We start from the raw sequence: 21,157 nt of genomic DNA, 5'->3' as shown, positions 1-21,157 counted from the left end.
CTTTAGATTCCACATATAAGTAATATCATACGGTATTTTTCTTTCTCTTTCTGGCTTATTTCACTTAGAATGACAATCTCCAGGTCCATCCATGTTGCTGCAGATGGCATTATTTTATTTTTTATGGCTGAGTAGTATTCCATTGTATAAATACACCACAAGTTCTTTATCCAGTCATCTGTCCATGGACGTTTAGGTTGTTTCCGTATCTTGGCTAATGTAAATAGTGCTGCTGTGAACGTTGGGGTGCATGTATCTTTTTGAATTGAGGTTCCCTCTGGATATATGCCCAGGAGTGAGATTGCTGGATCATATGGTAAGTTTATCTTAGTTTTTTGAGGCATCTCCATACTGTTTTCCATAATGGCTGCACCAAACTACATTCCCATCAGCAGTTTAGGAGGGTTCCCTTTTCTCCACACCCTCTCCAGCATTTGTCGTTGATAGACTTTTTAATGACGGCCATTCTGACTGGTGTGAGGTGATACCTCATTGTAGTTTTGATTTGAATTTCTCTGATAATTAGTGATACAGAGCATTTTTTCATATGACTATTGGCCATCAGTATGTCTTCATTGGAGAATTGCTTGTTTAGGTCTTCTGGCCATTTTTGGATTGGGTTTTTTGTTTTTTTCTTATTAAGTTGTATGAGCTGTTTGTATATTCTTGAAATTAAGCCCTTGTCAGTCTCATCTTTTGCAAATATTGTCTCCCATTCCATAGGTTATCTTTTTGTTTTGCTAATGGTTTCCTTTGCTGTGCAAAAGCTGTTAAGCTTAATTAGGTCCCATTTGTTTATTTTTGCTTTTATTTCTGTTGCCTGGGTAGACTGCCCTAGGAGAACATGGCAGAGAATTATGTCAGAGAATGTTTTGCCTCTGTTTTTGTCTAAGAGGTTTATAGTGTCTTATGCTTAAGTCTTTAAGCCATTTTGAGTTTATTTTTGTGTATGGTGTGAGGGAGTGTTCTGTCTTCACTGATTTACATGCAGCTGTCCGGCTTTCCCAGCACTATTTGCTGAAGAGGAAAGAGGCTTGTTATGAAGACACCTTTATCACTCTTATCACTCTGGAAATTCCGAGGATTTTAAGACCAAATATGTATTTCTTACTATAAATCACAACATCACAACCCTGCTTTGTGATGTTGTCGTGCAAACTACATCTTTATACTTGGCATGCCTATCAACACAGATTTATAATTATTCCTTTATGCAGTTGTCTTTTAAATCAGGACATTAGGAAAATGAGTTATAAATGAAAAAATACATTTATGCTGTTTTTTATATTTACCTCTTTGGTTCCCTTTACTAATGTCCTTTATTTCTTCATGTGGATTCAAGTAACTGTCTAGTGTCCTTTCGGTTCAGCCTAAAGGACTCCCTTCATCAGATTAAGTTGCAAGTGGAACTCAATTTAAACTAGCTCAAGCAAAGGAAGAAAAAGGGCGGGCTTGGGGACTCACATACCTGAAAAGGTCGGGGATAGGGCGTCAGGCCTGGGGACCCCTGGTTCCCCCTCAGCAGACTCACTCCTCCTGCTGCTCTTGGCTCCAGGTGCCCCAGAAAAGTCCCAGGTCAGGCTCACACTGGTCCAGGGGAGTCCTCCCAAATCACATGGGCACAGCGGGGGAGTGGAGGGTCTCCAGAGAAATAGAGAGGAACCCACAAAGGGGACCTTGGGTGAAGCGCCAGTCCAAACCAAAGGTCTGCCCTGGGCCGGCTTGAGGACGAGTTCCAGCTTCCTTCAGTTGTTCCCCTGCCAACGTCACTTCTATACAAGGCCAACTCTCAAACTGGAAATCTGCATGTTAGAACATGCAGATACCTGGAGTTTTTCATTCTGTGTCTAGCAATTTCGTTCCCTGCCTGACAGGCTAAAAATTCTTGCTAGTGTAATCTGATAAGCCAGTCAAGAAGTACTCCGCGCGCTGAAGTATGAAAGACCCTCCCTGAAAGCCCACTTGACTCCCAGCTATGGGATGTATTTTCTGAGGTTTAAAAAACGTGCCTTGAGTTGTAATAAAGGGGATTATGAATGCTCATCAGCAGCGACTTGCTCCTCCGCCGCTGCACGTCCTGACTATTATTTCAGGCTTATTCATGACTCACAAAGGGGGAACACAGCAACACTTTGTCACGATGTCTAATTTCCTGTATCCAGATAGACAGCAGATACTAAGTATGAGCGGCCAAAAACTTCAGGAGTTTTGTCAGATCCAGTACTTCAGCTCCGGGAACCCAGGCAAACAGTTTGCTTACTTCTAAGCCCTCAGTGCCGTGCAGGCACCTGGGTTGAATGTTCCTTCCCTCGGGTTAGCCTTGTTGTTTTATCCCCTGCCTTCGGACATAGTCCAGGACCACGTTCTGTGTGTTTCCTAATGACTTTGAATTCGCCTCTTGTTTAAGTGGCTTTCCCCCCTGGATTGTCACTGAGATCTTCTTCCAGATACTGCTAATAAAGTTTAGGGTATAAATTGGGGCATTGGTAATTAAACTTTTACAACTCAGGCCTGTCGGTGTTTGGGGAATAAAGCATGCACAGATAGCTAACCCTCACTGACAGCAGGTGGCAGTGTCTCAGGGGGTTTGCTCTGGGGGGCCTCTCAGCGTGTGCGTGTGCGCGCGCGTGCTGGATGGTCCAGGAAGAGGACCGCGAGCAGGCGGTAGTGACACAAGTGGCCGTAGTAGCTAGAGCATTCCCATGCGTTTAGACGTTTCATGTCTGGTTCGCTCGCGGTGGCCCATTTCCACATGCGTTTTACCCTTTTGGAGGGCGAGCTTGTGGCCATTCCCAGGACACCTCGGTTGCAGACAGAGATTTTCTGGGAAGCTTTTTGTTTGCTTCTGGAGCTGCTCCAGGAGGCTGCCAACCCCAAAACCCTAGAGCTACGTATGGTATTCAACAAGTTGTTTAAAATAGTAAAAATTTATGTTCACCTTGTTTTATACACGTGAGATCTCTGGACGGGATTCACAAGGAACTGAGAACCTCAGCTGTCTCCAGGGTGGGACCCTCTCCTGCCTTGAATTGTGAGCCACCCACATGCATTCCCTTTTCAAGAAATAAATGACTAAAATTCTTCAATTTTAAAAAGATACGGGCTTTTTAAAGAACAAGTAAAGAAAGTATTTAGAGACACTTTTCCTTAAAAAACTCAATTTGGTAGCATCTTCCCCCAAACCCTGGATCCCTCTGGGTGACTAGCCACCCAGTCTCTAAAACATGTAACACGAGACAGGGGCCGAATTCTGTGTTACCAAGAGTCTGATCGTAACTGAAAATCCACAAAATGTTGATCTAGTCACATGTCTGTTGATGGACAGTGGGGTATATTCAGTTCTCACATTCTAATAGGTCCAAACAGGAGCTAAGATTTGAGCAGTTAGATTTTGGGACAGATAGTCCTGTGGTTTGCGCTTCTACCTACCCTGAGATTTACTTCTTTGTCCTTCTAAAGGAGTTTAATAGCATAAAGTCAGGCCACAGAACTCATTTAAACAGCCACTTTTCAACTTCCTTAAACTAATCAGAACCAATAAAAACACCAGCAAGAAAGTCCCGTGTGAGCGATCTTTAAGAAGACTGTATCTGATCAAGTAAACTACAGACTCAGTTTTGTCGCTGGCATCGTTGTCCGTGGAACTGCAGGCTTCACGGCTTTCGTCCGTCCCCAGTTCCTCCCACCCTGATAGCAAGGCCTGTACTACATTCTTGAGTTGGAATTTCCTTGCTCCTGCCAGTTTTATAAAAGCACTCCATGCACTTGGCAGGACCAGGGCCCTGGGAGGGAGGAGGAAGCACCAGAGTGTAACCATTCTAAGGGAATGTTGATTTGTTAAAGCAAACCTTGTCTCTCAGAGTGTTTACAGCTTTCCCTTTTGTGAGTTGTTCTGAATCTAATACCAGATTTCCTCCGAGGACCTTCTGACACAAGTATGACCCCTGGAACAAAGAGCTCGTTGCAGGAGGGCCCCGAGCACAGACTCTTCAGTGACTCCTGAGCTGGGGCCGCTGCCAGGCAGGCTCCTGCTCTGGGCCCCAGAAACAAATCTGACCCCTTGAAAGAACACATTCTCTTTCTGCTAGGAATCTTGAGTGAATTCAAGAGGGCAGGTGTTCAGCAATTCTGGAGATGAAATTCAAACAGGAGAGCCCCTGCCTCCCGTGTCACTGCCCAGAGGCGTGGGCCGCTGGAAGGAGGGCCTGGCACCCACGCATGGATCACCCAACATCTGTGTCTCCGTGTCAGAGATGCACCTGTTCCTTTTCTCTCTTTGATCTCTAGAAAAATAGAGAAACAAACATCCACTGAAAGTAGGGGAAAGAAGAAAGCTATTATTCATTTAATGCTTGTTTTTTTCTGATAATGATGGATTATAATGGATTCACAATAGATGGGGGGGCATGATTCAGTCATTTCTCAAATTCAGAGATTTCTCCTGAGAAATGGGGGCTCTGAGCACACAGGCCTCAGGCCTAGCAGTCAGGGCCTGGCAGTGGGGGTCTTCTGGATACTTAAAGGGCAGACTCAAGGCAGAGCAAAGCAGTGGTGTAAATGAAACTTACAGTTTAAATGAAAATTACAGTAGTCATACTTGGCCTACATTTAGCCAACTGTCAAAGCAAAACATCTTCCGAACATGAACAAAACCTGGTAAGAAAATTTTTAGTGGGGTTGTTGAAAATAGTTTCTAAATGTTAAGTACGTCTAGGGTCTGGCCTGAGATGGTTGAAGTATTTTGAAGATGGAGATGGTGATTCTAATGGAGATAGTAAGAATCATCTGGATACAGAATTCTATCAGTGAGTCTGTGCTTTGCCCTCTATGTACCTGTCCTTTCTGAGTTATCAGAATATGGTTCTTTTAGCTATGCGCCTTTATTCTACAGTTTTTTTAAATTCCAATTTTATTTCCAAGAAAGAAAATACCAACATTTCACAGTACAAACTTAAAAAGATTAAATATTCTACTGACTTTGTCATGTAATAAGATCAGAAATTATACCATATAATTTTATTTTTAAGCACCTTTATGATGGTATGATTCCTGTGTAGTAAACTATATGTATGTCAGATATACAATTTGATGAATTTTGATAGACGTAGACACCCATGAAACCACCACACAATCAAGATAGCTAACATTTCCTTCACTCCTCAAGAGGTACAAATTTCAAATTCCCAATTTATCCTTTCCCATCCCCTTTCCCCCTGGTGACCATAAGTTTGTTTTCTATGTCTGTGAGTCCTGTTTCTGTTTTGTAAATAAATTCGTTCGTGTCTTTTTTTTAAGATTCCACATATAAGTGATATGTGGTATTTTTCTTTCTGGCCTCACTTAGAATGATCTCTAGATCTATCCATGTTGCAGCAAATGACATTCATTTATTATTTTTATGGCTGAGTAGTATTCCATTGTGTGTGTGTGTGTGTGTGTGTGTGTGTGTGTACATATATTGTATGTATACAAGTTGTATGTATACCACAACTACTTCTTTATCCAATCATCTGTCAATGGACATTTAGGTTTTTTCCATGTCCTGGCTATTGGAAATAGTGCTGCTATGAACATTGGGGTGCATGCATAGTGATTCAAGTTTGTTTTTTTTTTATTTATTTATGCATTTATTTTACACTATTTTTTTTTAAATTGAAGTATAGTTTATGTACAATATTATGTTACAGGTATACAATATACTAATAATTTTTAAAGGTTATACTCCATTTATGGTAATTACAAAATATTGGCTATATACCCCATGTTGTACATACATCCTTGTAGCTTATGTTATACCTGATAGTTTGTACCTCTTAATCCTCCATCTCATCTTGCCCCTCCCCCTTCCCTCTGTGATTCTAAAAAGTTTTTTACCCCGATATATAGCTATTCAGATTTTCTCCTTTTTTCTTGGGTTAGTTTTGGTAATTAGTTCTAAGAATGCCGCCATTTTCATCTACTTTTAAAATTATTAGAACTGAGAGTATTGGACGAAGGAATGGAAGTGATTGGGAAGGACCGTCTACCCCCAATTTTATCATTCTCCTGATGTAAACTGCCAAACTTTATGAAAGAGCACCTAAAAAAACCCGTGACTTTCAGCCACGCATCAGAACTATTCTTTGAGCCTTTGGGAAGGATTTCTGGAGCAAATGAGGCTATTTCCAGTCTTCCTCTAGATCTCGCTAACGCGAGGCTGGGCAGCTCTGAGTCAGGAGCTCCTCTGGGGACGCTGAGCCAGAGGGCGGTGGAGGCCGGCGGCCCCGCTGAGCCCCAAGAATCCAGGGTGGCCCTTGTCAACGCCCGTTTCAGGAATTCTGAGGCTGGCCCCAACACGGAGTTCTACACAAGCTTCTCCTCCGAGGCCCACGGCGCTTCCCGTGTCCAAACCCCGAGTCAGTCTCCACCCCAGGCCCAAATTTCCCCACCCAGGCCGGCCGGGAGATGCCCCACCCAGCGGCAGGCCGGGCCGGCCTCCGGGCCGGTTTAACTGGTTAGGACTGAACCCGCCGGCGCAGAAGGTCTGTGCCTCGACAGCCAGAGAACAGGCTGCGCAGAGCGTGGAAAGGAGAGCGCTCGCCCCCAAGACGGCGACCTGCGCCGCCACAACCTTCTCCGCGACCTCGCCCGGGATAAGTCCGCGTCCCACCCCGTCGCCCACCACCCGGCACTGCGCAGGCGCCGGCGGAGCCCCAGCGCGGCGCGTCCTCTCGCGCGCTCTCCGACCTTCCGGGCGAGTTCCCGGGCAGGGCAGGCGCGGTGCTTCCTGGGTGTTGTAGTGCGGTTCCCGACGAAGCGCCGCTTGCGGACCGGGCGCTGGGTTACCAGGACTACTTCTTCCAGCGTGCTCCGCGCGGGGTCAGCGCCGAGAGGCGGATCCGAGAAGCCGGCCGCGGCGAGAGGAGGGGGTGCGCTTGCGCGCTGGGCCGGCTGATCCAGTTCCGTCCCAATCATTGTAAACAGGCGGAGGTTGGGGCGGGGTGGGAATGGGGCGCCCGAGGCCGGCCAGGGGTGCAGCGCAGGAGGCAGCTGCGGCGGCGGCGTGAGCGGAGGTGGCGGCGGCTGCGGCGTGGCGGGCGCAGGTCAGTGGCGGGCCGGGGCGGGCGGGGGTCGCAGCGGCGCCGGCTTCCCGGCGTCTGTCAGGTCGGGCGGCGTGCGGGCCGGCGCTGGGGGCGCGGGGCAAACGCGGGTGGGGGCGTGGCCGCCCCTGTGCCGCGGGTCCCGGCGGCCGGGCCTCCCCGCGTGCGGTCGGGCCCCCGGGGGCGGGAGGAGGTCGGGCGCCGGCCCCCAGCGCGGGGCTCCGGGCCTCGGGGCAGCTCGCGGGCGCCCCGTGCTTCACGTCGCCGCGCCCGGGATGTTGCCTGCTCCCCGTGCGCGCCCGGTGGTCTGGGAGGCTCCGCGGAGCCGCGGGGAGAATTCCTTCCACAACTCCTTTTCGAGTACGCTGGTGCCGACATGCTCTAATTGAGGTCAGCTTGGTGTTTTTTTTTGTTTGTTTGTTGATTTATTGTCGTGATAGTGAAACAGGTTTTACAAAATAGTCCACCTCAGCCTTACCTGAAGTTGTTATGCGGTTTCAAGTTTGGGGGATTCTCGACCTCAGAGCCTCCCTCGTGAGCAAGCAGCCTGTTTCCTTTAGAGGCCTAGTAGAGTTCTTGAAGATAATTAAATGTTACCTCGAGATGCTGTGAACGTGCAGGTGAAAGACGTCCAGTCGCTTGAACACACCGGTAGCCTCCCTAGGAGGCTTCCCCGAGCTTTTTTGTCGGGTGGGCATGTGCCAGTGCCGGCACTTTGGGTTGCATTCCCTCATACTTGGCAGTTATTCACGGAATATTCAAATAGTGACAAGGAGCAGGGCCCCTTCTGGTTTGGTGGTCCTGGAAGCAGCACTTCTAAGTGAGTAGATGGGCCTGTGAATGAGAAAGGTTAACTTCACTTTCTGCCTTTTGAATTGTCTGGGTGATGTGATAATTCCTTTCTGAGTGTCTTCCTGAGAATGAGTGATTGCTATACAAACTGTACTGGCAAGTGTAGAGGCGGGAAGAAGTTGGTGCAGGGGTTTCCACTTTTCACAGTGACCCATAGATGTCAGGGAGGTGGGCTGGTTTAACAGTCACCGTCAGGAACTAATTCTTCAAAGTATCTTGGAGCAATGTGACATAATTTACCATCTCTTCAAAACAGTATTTCTCATTTTAGGTCTTTCAGGGACCGTTTCTCCCCTAATTCAGAAAAAATAAAAGTGGTATCAGAAAGTGCATATTCACTTGACTTCGTACACTTGTTTTTGCGTCGTGGTTTGCTTGGCAAGGAGAAACTGGGCCTACAGCATAACCTGGAAGTTATGCTCTTTCAGAAAACGTCCGGGAACTTACGTTAGTATTTGGGGGGGGGAATAAGGAAAAATGAGATCATTTAGTGTAGAGGAATTTCCATGTAGCAGGAACTGTGAAGACAATTTACAGATGGATAAGGCACTGCCCCTGTCTTTGGGGTGGTAAGACTTTCTCTCTTTCTTGAGCTGTCTGCAAGGATGGGCAGTATGTTTTTCAGTTGGCTTTGACTTGAGAAAGGATGGGGGGGTGCAATGGATGTACAAAGGAGATAGTGGCCAGTTTCTTAAGGGAGAAGAGGGAGAGACTGAGGAAGGGGGTGGTGGTAAGGAAAAGTGTATACAGGAGAGTATGCAAACACAGAAAGGACCAGCGTCTAGATGGGAGAACAGTGCGAGCAGAAGTTCAGAGGCCGAACTAGCAATGAGTTGTGGGATCTGCAGGTGAAGCTGGCAGAGAGTCTAGGGTGGTGGCAGGTCGTGCATCTGGGAAGGAGGGCAGAAGCTGAATTGTGCATAGTCTTGTAGACAGGGGAAGTAGTTTCCGCTTGATCTGGAAAGTGAGCAGGAGTCATTGAGACAGTGAAGAAGAGAGGCCTAAGTCAGCCTAACCCATTAAAAAAGTTTATTTAACTGAGGTCTAGTTGATTTACAGTGGTGTGTTAATTTCAGGTGTACAGCAAAGTGATTCAGTTATACATATAATACACATATATTCTTTTTCATATTCTTTTTTGTTATTGGTTATTACAAGCTACTGAATATAGTTCCCTGTGCAATACTTGGTTGTAGGACCTTGCTGTTTATGTGTTCTGTCTATAGTAGTTTGTATCTGCTAATCCCAAACTCCCAATTTATATCTGTCTCCCCTCTGCTTCTCTGGCAACCATAAGTTTGTTTTCTATGTCTGTGAGTGTGTTTCTGTTTTGTAAATAAGTACATTTGTGCCATTTTTTAAGATTCCACAGGTAAGTGATACCGTGTGGTGTCTGTCTTTCTGACTTCCTCAACCCGTTTTACCTCCTTGTTTCGTGTGAAGCATTGTATTAGGTCCTTTATATTTCATGTCGTTAAACTTAAAGAAGGCTTAGGCTCAGCTGAGGCAGAAGTCACGGGGAAGGAAATTGAGGCCAAGGGAAAGCTGGGCCTGATGAGAGGGAGCGTGGGAGCCTTGTAAGACTGAAGCCTGTTCCCTGCAGCTGTCCCATGGGGGTCGTGGTGCTGAGTACCAGAGGCGAGGCTGCACAGATTGATCCTCCAGGATCATGCACCGTTCCAAGGATTCTGGAGGTTTTTTCCTACAGGTAATAATAGAGACTATGGGTTTTAATCAGGAAAGAGTCATGATAAGGTTTTCATTTTAGAAAGATCATTCTGGTATTGTAGAGTGTAGATTTCAGAAGGGATGCAGAGAAGATAAGACTGAATGCAGAAGGACTGTGAGGCACTTTTGTAGTAATTGAGGTGACAGATAAGGGACTAAACTAAGGTGGGGTCAGTGGAGATATAGGACTAGGTTAATAGCACGAATATTTAGAAGGTAGAATTAATAGGATTCAGTGACAGTTGGATTTGGGGAGTGAGAGAGAAATAATAGAATAAGATGACTAGGATTTTAACTTGGGTGATTGAATAGATAACAGTGAAGTATGATGAGACAGGGAATTCAGGAACAGGAGCACATTTGGGGAGGAGCAGTACTGTAGCTTTTGAATACACCGGGCCGTCATTATCCAGAGACATGCGGGTGGAGAAGTCTGCTGCACAGTTGGGTGTGTGGGTTTGGAGTGCAAGGGGGAAGTCTTGATCCGACAGTCTTGGGGCTGTACTGTAGGTGGTGCCTAAAGCCTTGGATTTAGGGACGAGGACATAGGGATAGAGTGATGGAAGGTAGTTCTGGAAATAAGCCTGGAGAACAACAGCATTTTAAGCCAGATGGAGGCAGAAGAACTGAAAAGGGAAATTCTGTGTGTTTAGAGACGTCAAGAAATCATATGAAATGGTAGGAACCCAAATGGGATTGTTTCAAAAGGAAGCTGTTCTTCAAAACTGACTCCTCAGAAAAAAGAAAAATGAAGGAAGCTATACTCCAAATACTTTGAGAACTTGAGTAAAACACGTTTTCCTAGGAGACTGTTGAATTTGATAACTCGGTGAGAGCCGTTTTGTAGCATTTAGTCATTGCTGCCATTTGAGGACGGAGCTCAGTTTGATTGACGTGAGTTAATGGGAGGTCGGCGTGGAGAAAGCACAGGTAGATTATTTCAAAAATGAGCGCGTCTTCGCTGTGAAGGAGGAGCAGAGGAGGTGCCAGCAGAGGGGGACAAGCGTTAAGGGATTTTTTTTTTTAACCTGGCAAAGACTTGAGCCTGCTTTTTTCTTATAACAGCCATATTGAGATATTCATGTATCGTAAGTTGATCCTTTTAGAGTATAAAATTCAGTGGTTTTTAGTACATTCAGAGTCATACAACCAGCTCTAGATGAATTTTAGAACATCTTCATTACCTCTTATTCATCATCAGCTACTCCCGTTCCCCCCGCTCCCACCCGCTAGCAACCTCTCAGCCACTTTCCATCTCTGCCGATCTGCCCGTTCTGGACATTTCAGGGACGTGGAGTTGCATATGTGATCACTTGTGAACGACTTCCTGGGCTTAGTGTGTTGTTTTGGGGGTCCGTCCACATTGAGGCATGTGTGGGGCTCCATTCCTTTTTATTGCTGAGTACTGTCCCCCTGTCTGGCTACACCACATTTTGTTTATCTGTGCATGGGTTGATGATCATTTAGGTTGTTTCTACTTTGTGGCTATTGTGAATAATGCTGGTGTGAATATTCCTAGGCCAGCCTTTGTGCAGGTACGTGTTTTCATTGTTCCTGGGTATTTACCTAGAGTCATATGGCGACTTTTACGTTGAACAATTTGAGGAGTTGCCCGGCTGTTTCCCAAAGCAGTTGTACTGTTTCACTCTCCAGGGTAAGGATTCTAATTTCTCCAAGTCTTTACCAACACTTGCTGTTTTCTGGTTTTTAAGATGTTAGCTGTGCTGCTGGGTGTGAGGTGGTGTCTCACTGTGGGTTTGATGTGCGTTTCTCTGGGGGCTGGTGATGCTTGTTGGGCAGTTGTGTGCCTTCTTTGGAGAAATATCTGTTCAAGTCCTTTGCCTACTTTAAAATTGGGTTGTTGGTCTCTGCTGAGTTGTAAGAGTTCCTTTGTATATCCTGGGTCCTGGACCCTCACCGGTATATGTGATCTGCAAATGTTTTCTTCCATTCTCTGGGCAGTCTTTTTATGTTCTTGATATAATGCCCTCTGATGTATAGAAGTTTTCAATTTTGATGAACCAGTTTAGCCGGTTTTTTTCTTTTGTTACTCATGATTTTGGTGTCCTGTCTGAAAACCCATTGCCAAATCCGAGGGTGAAGATGTACACTGTGCTTTCTTCTAAGAGTTTTATGGTTTTAGTTCCTATGTTTAGGTGTTGATTCATTTGAGTGAATTTTTGTGTTTGGTCTTAGTGAGATGGGGGTCCGTTTTTGTGTGTGTGGAAACCTAATAGTTCTGTCCTCATCTGTTGGAGAGATCATTCTTTCCCCATTGAGTAGTCTTGATGCCATGGTTGAAAATCAGTTGACCGCGGCTGTTCGGGTTTATTTTCGGCCTCTCCCATCAGTTGCGTAAGTCTGTGTGTTTATCCTATGCCAGCGCCACATCGTTTCAGTTCCCTTCGTTCTGTAGTAGGTTTTGAAAGCAGGGAGTGTGAGTCTTCCAACTTTGTTCTCTTTCTTTCTTTCTTTTTTGTGGCTATTCAGGGCCCGTTGCAATTCCATATTAAACTAAGGGTCAGATTTCCATTTCTGCAAAAAAGGCTGTTAAAATTTTGATAGAGTTTGCCCTGAATCTATAGATCACTGTGAATTACAAGAAAACTTAATAATACTGAGTCTTCCAGTCCATTAGGAAGGTGTGTTTTTTTCCCATTTACTTAGGTTTACTTTAGTTTCTGTCGGCAGTGTTTGTAGTTGTCAGTGTATAAGTCTTTCACCTCCTTGGTTGCATTTTAATATATTTTTATTGAAGTATAGTCAGTTTACAATGCTGTGTCAATTTCCAGTGTACAGCACAATGCTTCAGTCATATATAGACATATATTTGTTTTCATATTCTTTTTCACCGTAAGTTACTAGAAGATACTGAATATAGTTCTCTGTGCTGTACAGTATGCTGTACAGTTGTTTTATCTATTTTATATGTATTAGTTAGTGTATGCAAATCTCTAACTCCCAATTTATCCCTTCCCACCCTCTGCCACCCTGGTAACCGTAGTTTTTCTTCTATGTCTATGAGTCTGTTTCTGTTTTGTAAATAAGTTCATTTGTCTTTTTTTTTTTTTTAAGATTCCACATATAAATGGTCTCATATGGTATTTTTCTTTCTCTTTCTGGCTTACTTCACTTAGTATGACAATCTCCAGGTCCATCCATGTTGCTGCAAATGGTATTATCTTACTATTTTTATGACTGTATAGTATTCCATTGTGTTCATTCCTGTTTTCTTCTTTTGGCTGCTAATGTCCCATCACTAGCTGACCAGTAAGCCAACAGAACAGAGTGTTCAGCTAAAGATGGGACAGAGACTTACTTAAACACTTGGTGCCAAAAGCATCTTCCAGTGTTTTCAGAGCGTGCTGTGCATCTGTGGGGGGGGGGGTACCTTCAGCACACACCCACTTTGAGTCTGTCTTAGCCTTCATGCCTCGCAGAGGTTAAGGGCATCCAGAGGTGAGCGTGGAGGGTGTTCTCAGGCAGGAGAAACACAGTGAGATCCATCTGGGACACATCTTAATCAACTAGGTTAAAGACGAAGAGAGGGTCTTGAAAGTAGCAGGAGAGAAGTGGCTTGTCAAGTACAAGGGGCCTCAGTATAGTGAGAGTTGATTCTCATCAGAAACCATAGACGCCAGAGGCAGTGGGGTGACACCAAATACTGGGGGGAAAAAAAAAAAAAACGCCAACCAAGAATTCTTTGTCTGCAAAATTCCCGAGCACGTCATAGCCTTGGGCGCACGCATTTCTCCTAGATTTCCAGCAGCTTGTTGACGTTGTTCTGGTCCTTATCCCCCAAACACCTCACTGCTCAGCCTTTGCTCTCAGGATTTTTGGTCCTTGCCTTTGCCCTAGTGTTGCCTGTGGCTTCAGGCAGCATCGGGAAGACATCTGCCTGCCCCTGGGGGCGTTAGCCAGGGGTTCTGAGATCCCAGCCCTCCGGGAGACAAGGGAGCCTGGAATGATGACTTGAGGTCATCCTGCTGTGAGCGCTGGAACCTGGGCTGTTATTTTCCAGGTGGCCACTGATGCGGGAAGCCCAGGGTGGGACTAGAGTGAGTTAAATACCACAGAGCTCTATGTTCTTAGGAAGATTCAGCTGTTTTTCTTGAGTAAGCGCTCCCTGGATGGCTGCAAGCCGTTGGTTTGTTTCCAGTGTTGTGAGAAAGTTGGTTCTGACCGATTTTAGTTGCTTCTATGGAGGGTGGGCTTCGGGAGTTCCTTCAGCCATCATTTTACCAACATCACTCCCCGTTTGCCACTCCTTTATTTTTAGGCTGCCCCTGTCACTCCAGTTCAGGTGAATTTTTTGTAGACAGCGAATAGTTGGGTTAGTATTTTCTCTTTGTTCTTTGCTTTATCTCGAAAGAATTTTTAGCTGCTTGTAGAGATCAACATAATAAAGAGCTTTTGGCCGTCAGAAGCAGTGCTGTGCTTACTTCTGTGATTTGGGAGATAGGGTTTCTAACAGTGACCTGCTCGGTCAGAATACTAATTACTGATGGGTGCTGCTAATTTGCCCTTTTAACTGTATCGTTTTACACTTTTACCAGTAGTGTATGAAGGTGTCTCTTCAGACCCCCCCCCCCCCAGTGTTGGATTTCATATTTGTTCATCTTTAGGAAATTGGTGGTAGGGGAAGAGCACCTTTTATGTTCCAGTTGGGGGGCGGGGGAGAGCACCTTTTATGTTCCCTATTCTTTGTGTACTTCAAGTTCATGTCTTCTACCATTTTCCTGTTTTCCTTTTTAAAAAATTTTGTAAAATATTTGTCCTGTCCAATGCTAGTATTTTTCCCCAAGTTTCTTCTTGGCCTCTTACATTTGTTTACGGTCTTTTAAAAATGTACCTGTGACGCTTTGAAGGTCTTTCTTTAAAAATGGGAGTCAAAGAAAGAAAAAGCAGTAAAACCGGTCCTTTTTCACACTCCTACTTATGGGGCGGCTAATTTATTAAATCTCAAGTTTTTTGTCCAGGTATTTTTGTAGTGTTGCTTTTTTGCTCTTGTACAGTTAATAGCCCAATTAAATGTTGACTAATAATTATTCTTGCTGTTTACTGAGTACCTCCTGAAGGCCAGGAACACCGTGTGGTTTAATCTGGGCAGCAGCTTGCCAGATGGATGGGAGTGTCCGTTTCACAGGGAAGGAAGCTGGTCTGTGAAGGGTGACGGCACCCAAGCTTCTTCACCTGGCTGCCTCCCCATCGAGGTGGTTCCCAGCTTCTTCACTGGGGGATGGGGCCCCTGGGTGACACGCACGTCGAATGCTTGTGTTTTCCTCAGCCGCTAAAGTTATGCTGAAGAGATCACAGCCAAACATTTTCTTGTATATCTGTCCGGAGATGATTTATACATGTACCAGCAAAGACTGCATAAACACATGTGCGTTCTGTCCTAAACAGTCACACTATAAAAGCATGGTGCACTGACGGTGACCCAGACACTCCACCTGTCTCTGTGTATTTGAGTGAAGTCCTTCCAGCCTATCACCTGGAAAGGCTGCACGAATACTCAGATGGGAAGCTTTTGCCCAAAAGGTCATTGAAAAGAAAAATACCAGTAGAACTCATCGCGAATGGCTTTCTGGGCTGATACCATGACGTCATGAAGCATGACCGTTAATCAATTGCAGGTAAAATTAATCCAAAAGCTCTGCAGATTGAGAGCCAGGTATTGTGACAGGTTGCGACTAAAACTGCATACTATTGCCATGGTTTAAAAATTGGGTGTGTTTGTCAGTTACAAAAACTGTTTCTGTGTGATTGGGACTTCCTCCTTAATCTTTCTACGAATGGAGCTCCTTCACCAACCTGCCAGTGAGAGGTGCCTTTAGATAAATCCATTTGGTTAAGGAACTACTGTGGAGAAAAAGGCTCCCCTCCCCCATCCTGGGAAGAAAGCTTCTTAAGGAAAATTCGTAAGTGGAAGATGTTAGCAGTTCTCAGCAGTTCCTTCTAAAGCAGAAATAGTGAATCTACAACGTTGACTTTGTGCTTAGGAAAATTAGGGGAAAAGAAAGTAGATACAGACTGAATAAAAGCTCACTGAAGTCTGTTTCATCCCACAAGTAAGGTAATGGTTACAAAGCAGCAGGCACTGTACTCCGTTTTCAAGTAAATTTAACAGTTTAAGAAAACAAGCATATTATGACATTAGATTCCTCAGGCTTTTTTTTTTTTTAATTGAGACTTTGTTGTTTGAGAGCAGTTTTAGGCTCACAACAAAATAGGAAGGAAGGACAGAGGTTTCCATATGCCCCCGGTCCACCACGTGCACAGCCTCCCCTGTTACCCTCATCCCCCACCAGATGGGATGGTCATTACGAGAGGACCTGACAGTGACACATTGTTGTCACCCAAGTCTGTAGTTTACATTACAGTTCACGCTTGGTGCTGTACATTCTGTGTTTTGGACAGATGACATGTGTCCATCACTGTGGTGTCATAATACAGTGTTTTCACTGCCCCCAAATCCTCTGTGTTCTGCCTGTTCATCCCTCCCCCTTCCCCTCCCCCGGCCCCTGAACCACCGATCTTCTTTACTCTCCACAGTTTTGCTTTTCCCAGAATGTCATATAGTTGGAGTCGTACAGTCAGTAGCCTTTTCAGGTTGGCTTCTTTTACTTAGTAGCATGCATTTAAGTTTTCTCCATGGCTTTTCGTGGTTTGGTAGCTTATTTCTTTTTAGTGCTGAATAATATTCCACTGTCTGAACTCTAACACAGTTTATTTGTCCATTTACCTACCAGAGGACACCTTGGTTGCTTCTAAGTTTTGGCAACCGTGAATAAATGTAATCCTAAAGGTAGCTGCTGTAAACATCCATGTGTAGGTTTTTGTATGTACCTAAGTTCTCAGCTGATTTGGGCAAATATCAAAAGTGCCACAGATATGATTGCTGGATTGTATGGTAAAAGTACAATTAGTTTCATAAGAAGCTGCCAAACTGTATTCCAAAGCGGCCGCACCACCAGCACTGGGTGAGAGTTCCTGTGGCCCCACATCCTTGCCAGCGTTTGGTGTTGTCAGTGTTGTGGATTTTGGCCATTCTAACAGGCGTACAGTGGTATCTCATTTCTTTTTTAAGGTCACTTTTAAAAAAAATTGAAGTATAATTGACATATAACGTTATATTGGTCAGGTGTGCAGCATGATGATTCTATATTTGCATATATTATGAAGCAATCACAATACATATAGTTAACATATGTCAGCATGCATACGGGATTTTTAAAAAATCCAGATTTATTTTAATCATGGTCACCGTTGTTTTAATTTGCAGTTCCCTGGTGACATGATGCGGTGCATCTTTTCCGGTGCTTGTTTGTGGTTTGTGTGTCTATTTTGGTGAGGCGTCTGTTCTGGTCTTTTGTCCATTTTAAAATTGGTTTGTTTGTTTTCTTACTGTTGAGTTTTGAGAGTTGTTTGTGCATTTTGGATAACAGTCCTGTATCTGATGGGTCTTTTACAAATACTTTCTCCTGGTCTGTGGCTTGTCTTCTCATTCTTGTTCTTACGTCTCTTTAATTTTTTAAAATATGTTTTTAATTTTATTTATTTAATTTTATTTTTTCTTCCACTTTTATTGATATAATTGACATACAGCACTGTATAAGTTTAAGGTGTATGTTGTGATGATTTTTTTCTTTTTTAAAAAATTTTATTTTTTTATTGAGTTATAGTCAGTTTACAATGTTGTGTCAGTTGCCAGTGTAGAGCACAATTTTTCAGTTATACATAACCATACTGATATTCATTGTCGCATTCTTTTTCGCTGGGAGCTGCCACAAGATCTTGTATATATTTCCATGTGCTGTGAAGTATAATCTTGTTTGTCTGTTCTACACATGCCTGTCATTATCTACAAATTTCGAACAGAGACTCAGACATAGAATACAAACTTGTGGTTGCCGGGGGGGGGGGAGAGGGGTCGAAAGGGACAGACTAGAAGTCTCTTTAATTTTTATCTTCACCCTCCCACTCTTCTTTGTTCCCCCTTCTTTTTTTGCAAAGCATTAACTAAAGAAACTAAGTTGTATGTCCTGTAGATTTTAAGGCTTACTCAGATTAAGGTTTGATTCGTTTGTTGATTTTTGCAAAGCTGGTGTGATTTTTCTCTCCTGTGTGTGTGATGTTAGCAGCCATTGATCATTATTGCCAGCATCTATTTTTAAATTGCCTATTGAGTGATGATAGTCTTTTGTTTCTTTATTTATTAGCTAGAATATTTTGATAAAAAGAAACTTGGCTTAACACTTTGTATAGGAAATTCAGGGCAAATGCTTTTGCCCTCCTTTATTTACCAGTTACTCCAAATAATGAGATGGTTCTCTAGTGCCCTCCAAAATGACCAATGAATTTTACTTTTGAGTATCATTGTGAACGCACGGATTTAAATATACTTGGTAATTTAGTTCATGGCAGTTAACTAATTTTATTGGCGTTCATATGGTCCCATCTTTGGCCAGTGGGACCTTCTTCTAGTTGACTTCTGAGTCCTTTTGACTTGACTCCAAGCATCTTTCATAACTCCTCTTTTTTCTGTCTGTATATTTTTTTTTTATTGAAGTATGGTCAGTTTACAGTGTTTTGTCAATCTCTGGTGTACACACAGTGCTTCAGTCATAACATGAACATACATATATTTATTTTCATTTTCTTATTCATAAGTTACTACAAGGTATTGAGTATAGTTTCCTGTGCTATACAGTATGAACTTGTTTATCTAAATAACGTCTTTCTTTTGACACAATATTTTGGCATCATCTTGTACACATCCTGCTCTTAGACCTGGCGTCAGCCCAACGGTAATGCTCAGTAGTATGCTGTGTTACATTATTAGGTTCACACAACTTAATACATTTACGTCTTGGCAATTTAGTAGCCATGTGAAAAAATAATACACGTAGGTTGAAAGAGAAAATAATATTTTATTTCACTCTTAAATAACGAAAGTTAATGTTCTGTATGCACCTGCTGGACACTGCACAACTTGACAATACTTTGCAGTCAGATTGGACATCACCACCCTTATTTCTTGTACCATGTTGATTTTTTTCTTTTAAATCACAGCTTCCCGAGAAAACCCAGCCTCACAGAAGTATGTTGTTCAAAGGAAATGTGCACCGTCTGCCGTTGAAGCTGATCCTCTTCCAGCTGGTGGTTTTTTGCATGGTGTCTGACAGATATTGAGGACTGCTCTGTCTCCCCTCAAATTTCTGCTGCCCCGGGAGCCCGGAGGAGCTTTTTCACAGCGCTCCAGGGGCCTCAGCACACTGGGACCCATGGACCACGTACTTCACCCTGTCTCTGTTGTGAGCGGTGGTGTGCATTTTTAAAATTATTAAATAACCTTTGTTGGTCTCGCCCCCGCCCTAGTTCTGGTGTAAGATCTCCCTGAGAACAGAGTATATGAGTATGAAATGCCGTCGGAAAGACACTGTCCTCCCCTCCAGCCAAAGGATATGCCATTACTTTTAAAATGTGCTGTTGTTCTGTTAAGTACCACATACTTACTGTGATTTTTCTTTTTTCGGTCCTCCATGTTAGATTGGCTGCTGATGATAGCACTTTTGATTTTGTTTAAAGGCAGGGTGGGCTCTCCTCCCGTACTTGCTACATGTACACACGCTTTGGGTAGGGCAGCTGTGTGTCGGGCTGAACCGTGCCCTCCCTGGCCTTTCTCCCCGCGGGCGGGAGGCGGGCTGGCTTCTGGCTGCTGCATCCTGTGTGTTTTGGCTGCTCACTTTCCAGCCCCGGACACGCTGACCCCCGGAGTCTGAACGTTCACTCTGAGTGATGGACAGAGCTGCACTCCTCACACTTGTTTCATCCGGCGTTGACTTCACATACTGCATTATATCCGTTTCCTCGAATAACTTGTGAGCTTTTCTGTTTTCTTGTTACTAGTCCTGTAACGGTTGTTGTCAGCATTAAAAAGTCATCCATACACGCATATTCATTATGATGAACTTTGGAATGTCACATCTTTTAAACCAGTTTTACACACATATCTTGTCTTAGGCATACTGTGTTAATCAGTGACACTGATGGAAAACATTAAATCACTGTCATTCAGTACGTTCCTGTGAGTGGCATATGGGACGCTAATTCAGAGTTTGAATAGGCAGCTTCGGGTAGGGGAGAAACTGAAATAAAGCCTAAGTTTGACTGATGAGATTTAAGAAGGAACAGATAACTCAAGAATAAAATCTCTAATGTGCAGATTCATATTACTGTATATAAAATAGATAAGTTTCTGCTGTACAGCAAGGGAACTATGTTCAATACCTTGCAGAAACCTATAAAGAAAAAGAATATGAAAAGGAATATATGTATGTGTACGTATGACTGAAACGTGATGCTGTGCACCAGAAATAGAAGCAACATTGTCAACTGACTATACTTCAACTAAAAAAAAAAAAAAAAAAAAGTAAAATCTCTGTTAAAGTCCAGGCCTGAACACCTGTTAGAAGACTTGGAAGGACTGATTATGTAACAGCTGAGCGGGCTGGCAGTTGGTCTGGGGGTGTGCGTGAGAGGTTGTCGTCGGTCCCGTACGTGGGAATACTGGTTTGCGTACAGGGCACAGGCCGTAAACCTCGCACACGTGGTGACGTCCGGGATTTCACTGTGGACGATGTGAAACCCTCTAAACCTTACTGGCCTCGTCTGAAGGCCTATTTCTGTCCTATCTCAGTTTATAAACTTAGAAAATTTCTTTCTTGCATAGTGATCGTGTTCTAAGCAAAATCCCTGGACTGGTAAAGTTCCCTGCAGGATGTAAAACTTGCCCTGAGCGGGAGGAGTGGCTCACTGCGCTGGAACTCTCTGTGCACAGTGTGGTTTGCACCCAGCCCCTGCTTCCTGTCCGGGAGCCTGGGGTTCAGGGCCCCGCTCCACTGAGTGTGCTCCAGTGGCCAGGCTCTGCCAGGACCTGGGGCTCCGAGTCTGAGAGGCTGCCTGGCCCACAGTGTCCCTGCGGCTGCACTGCCAGAGGGCCTTGGGGAGCTTGTGCCTGGTCCCCTCTGGCATTCGCCCCGTGTGCCTTTTGCGTCCTGTGACTGTGATGAGTCTCAGCCATGAGCATGACTGTGCGCTGGTTTAGTGAGTCCTTCTCAAGACTCTGACCCTGGGGCTGGGCTCGGGGACCCCCGCCCAGGACTAAGAGACTTACAGTGCCAAACGCTGCTCCCTGCCCCATGCCTGCACCTGTCTGTCATAGTTTTTTCCTTTTAGCGCTTTGTCTTGGTGTTTCTTTCCTTATTTCTAAGTAATGGACTTGAACTGCTGTTTGTTTAGATGCCAGTGTTTGTCAGTGTCTGGTAACCAGGTGTTGGAGCGGATGAGGGTTTAGGTCTCCCAGGCCCTCCCGGGCCCCTGGCCCCTGGCGTGTGTGCCCGCACAGCGTGTAATGGACTCGGGGGCCTGGGTTTCCTTGTGACAGTTAGACAAATAGCGTGGACTGCTGAGCCGGCCGGAGATCACACTTCATT

The 21,157-nt window shown here is 44.5% G+C and overlaps 1 protein-coding gene across 7 annotated transcripts in view; it reads left to right on the top strand.

Moving 5' to 3' along the window:
* Positions 1-6,523: 6,523 nt before the first annotated feature.
* The window catches only part of RALBP1 (ralA binding protein 1), a 38,448-nt gene continuing 23,814 nt past the window's right edge, over positions 6,524-21,157 (top strand). For 2 of the 7 annotated variants that reach the window (XR_004314971.1, XM_032467392.1), the window contains exon 1: positions 6,528-7,082. The gene's annotated coding sequence lies outside the window, so the exon portion shown is untranslated. Of the gene's footprint in view, positions 7,083-18,734; positions 18,987-19,415; positions 19,544-21,157 lie in introns of all 7 variants that reach the window. The other 5 variants (XM_032467393.1, XM_032467388.1, XM_032467389.1 and 2 more) reach the window with 4 other exon arrangements.

Source organism: Camelus ferus, chromosome 24, assembly GCF_009834535.1.
Source record: "Camelus ferus isolate YT-003-E chromosome 24, BCGSAC_Cfer_1.0, whole genome shotgun sequence".
NCBI classification, from domain to species: Eukaryota; Metazoa; Chordata; class Mammalia; order Artiodactyla; family Camelidae; genus Camelus; species Camelus ferus.
This window is presented reverse-complemented; position numbering and strand designations above follow the sequence as displayed.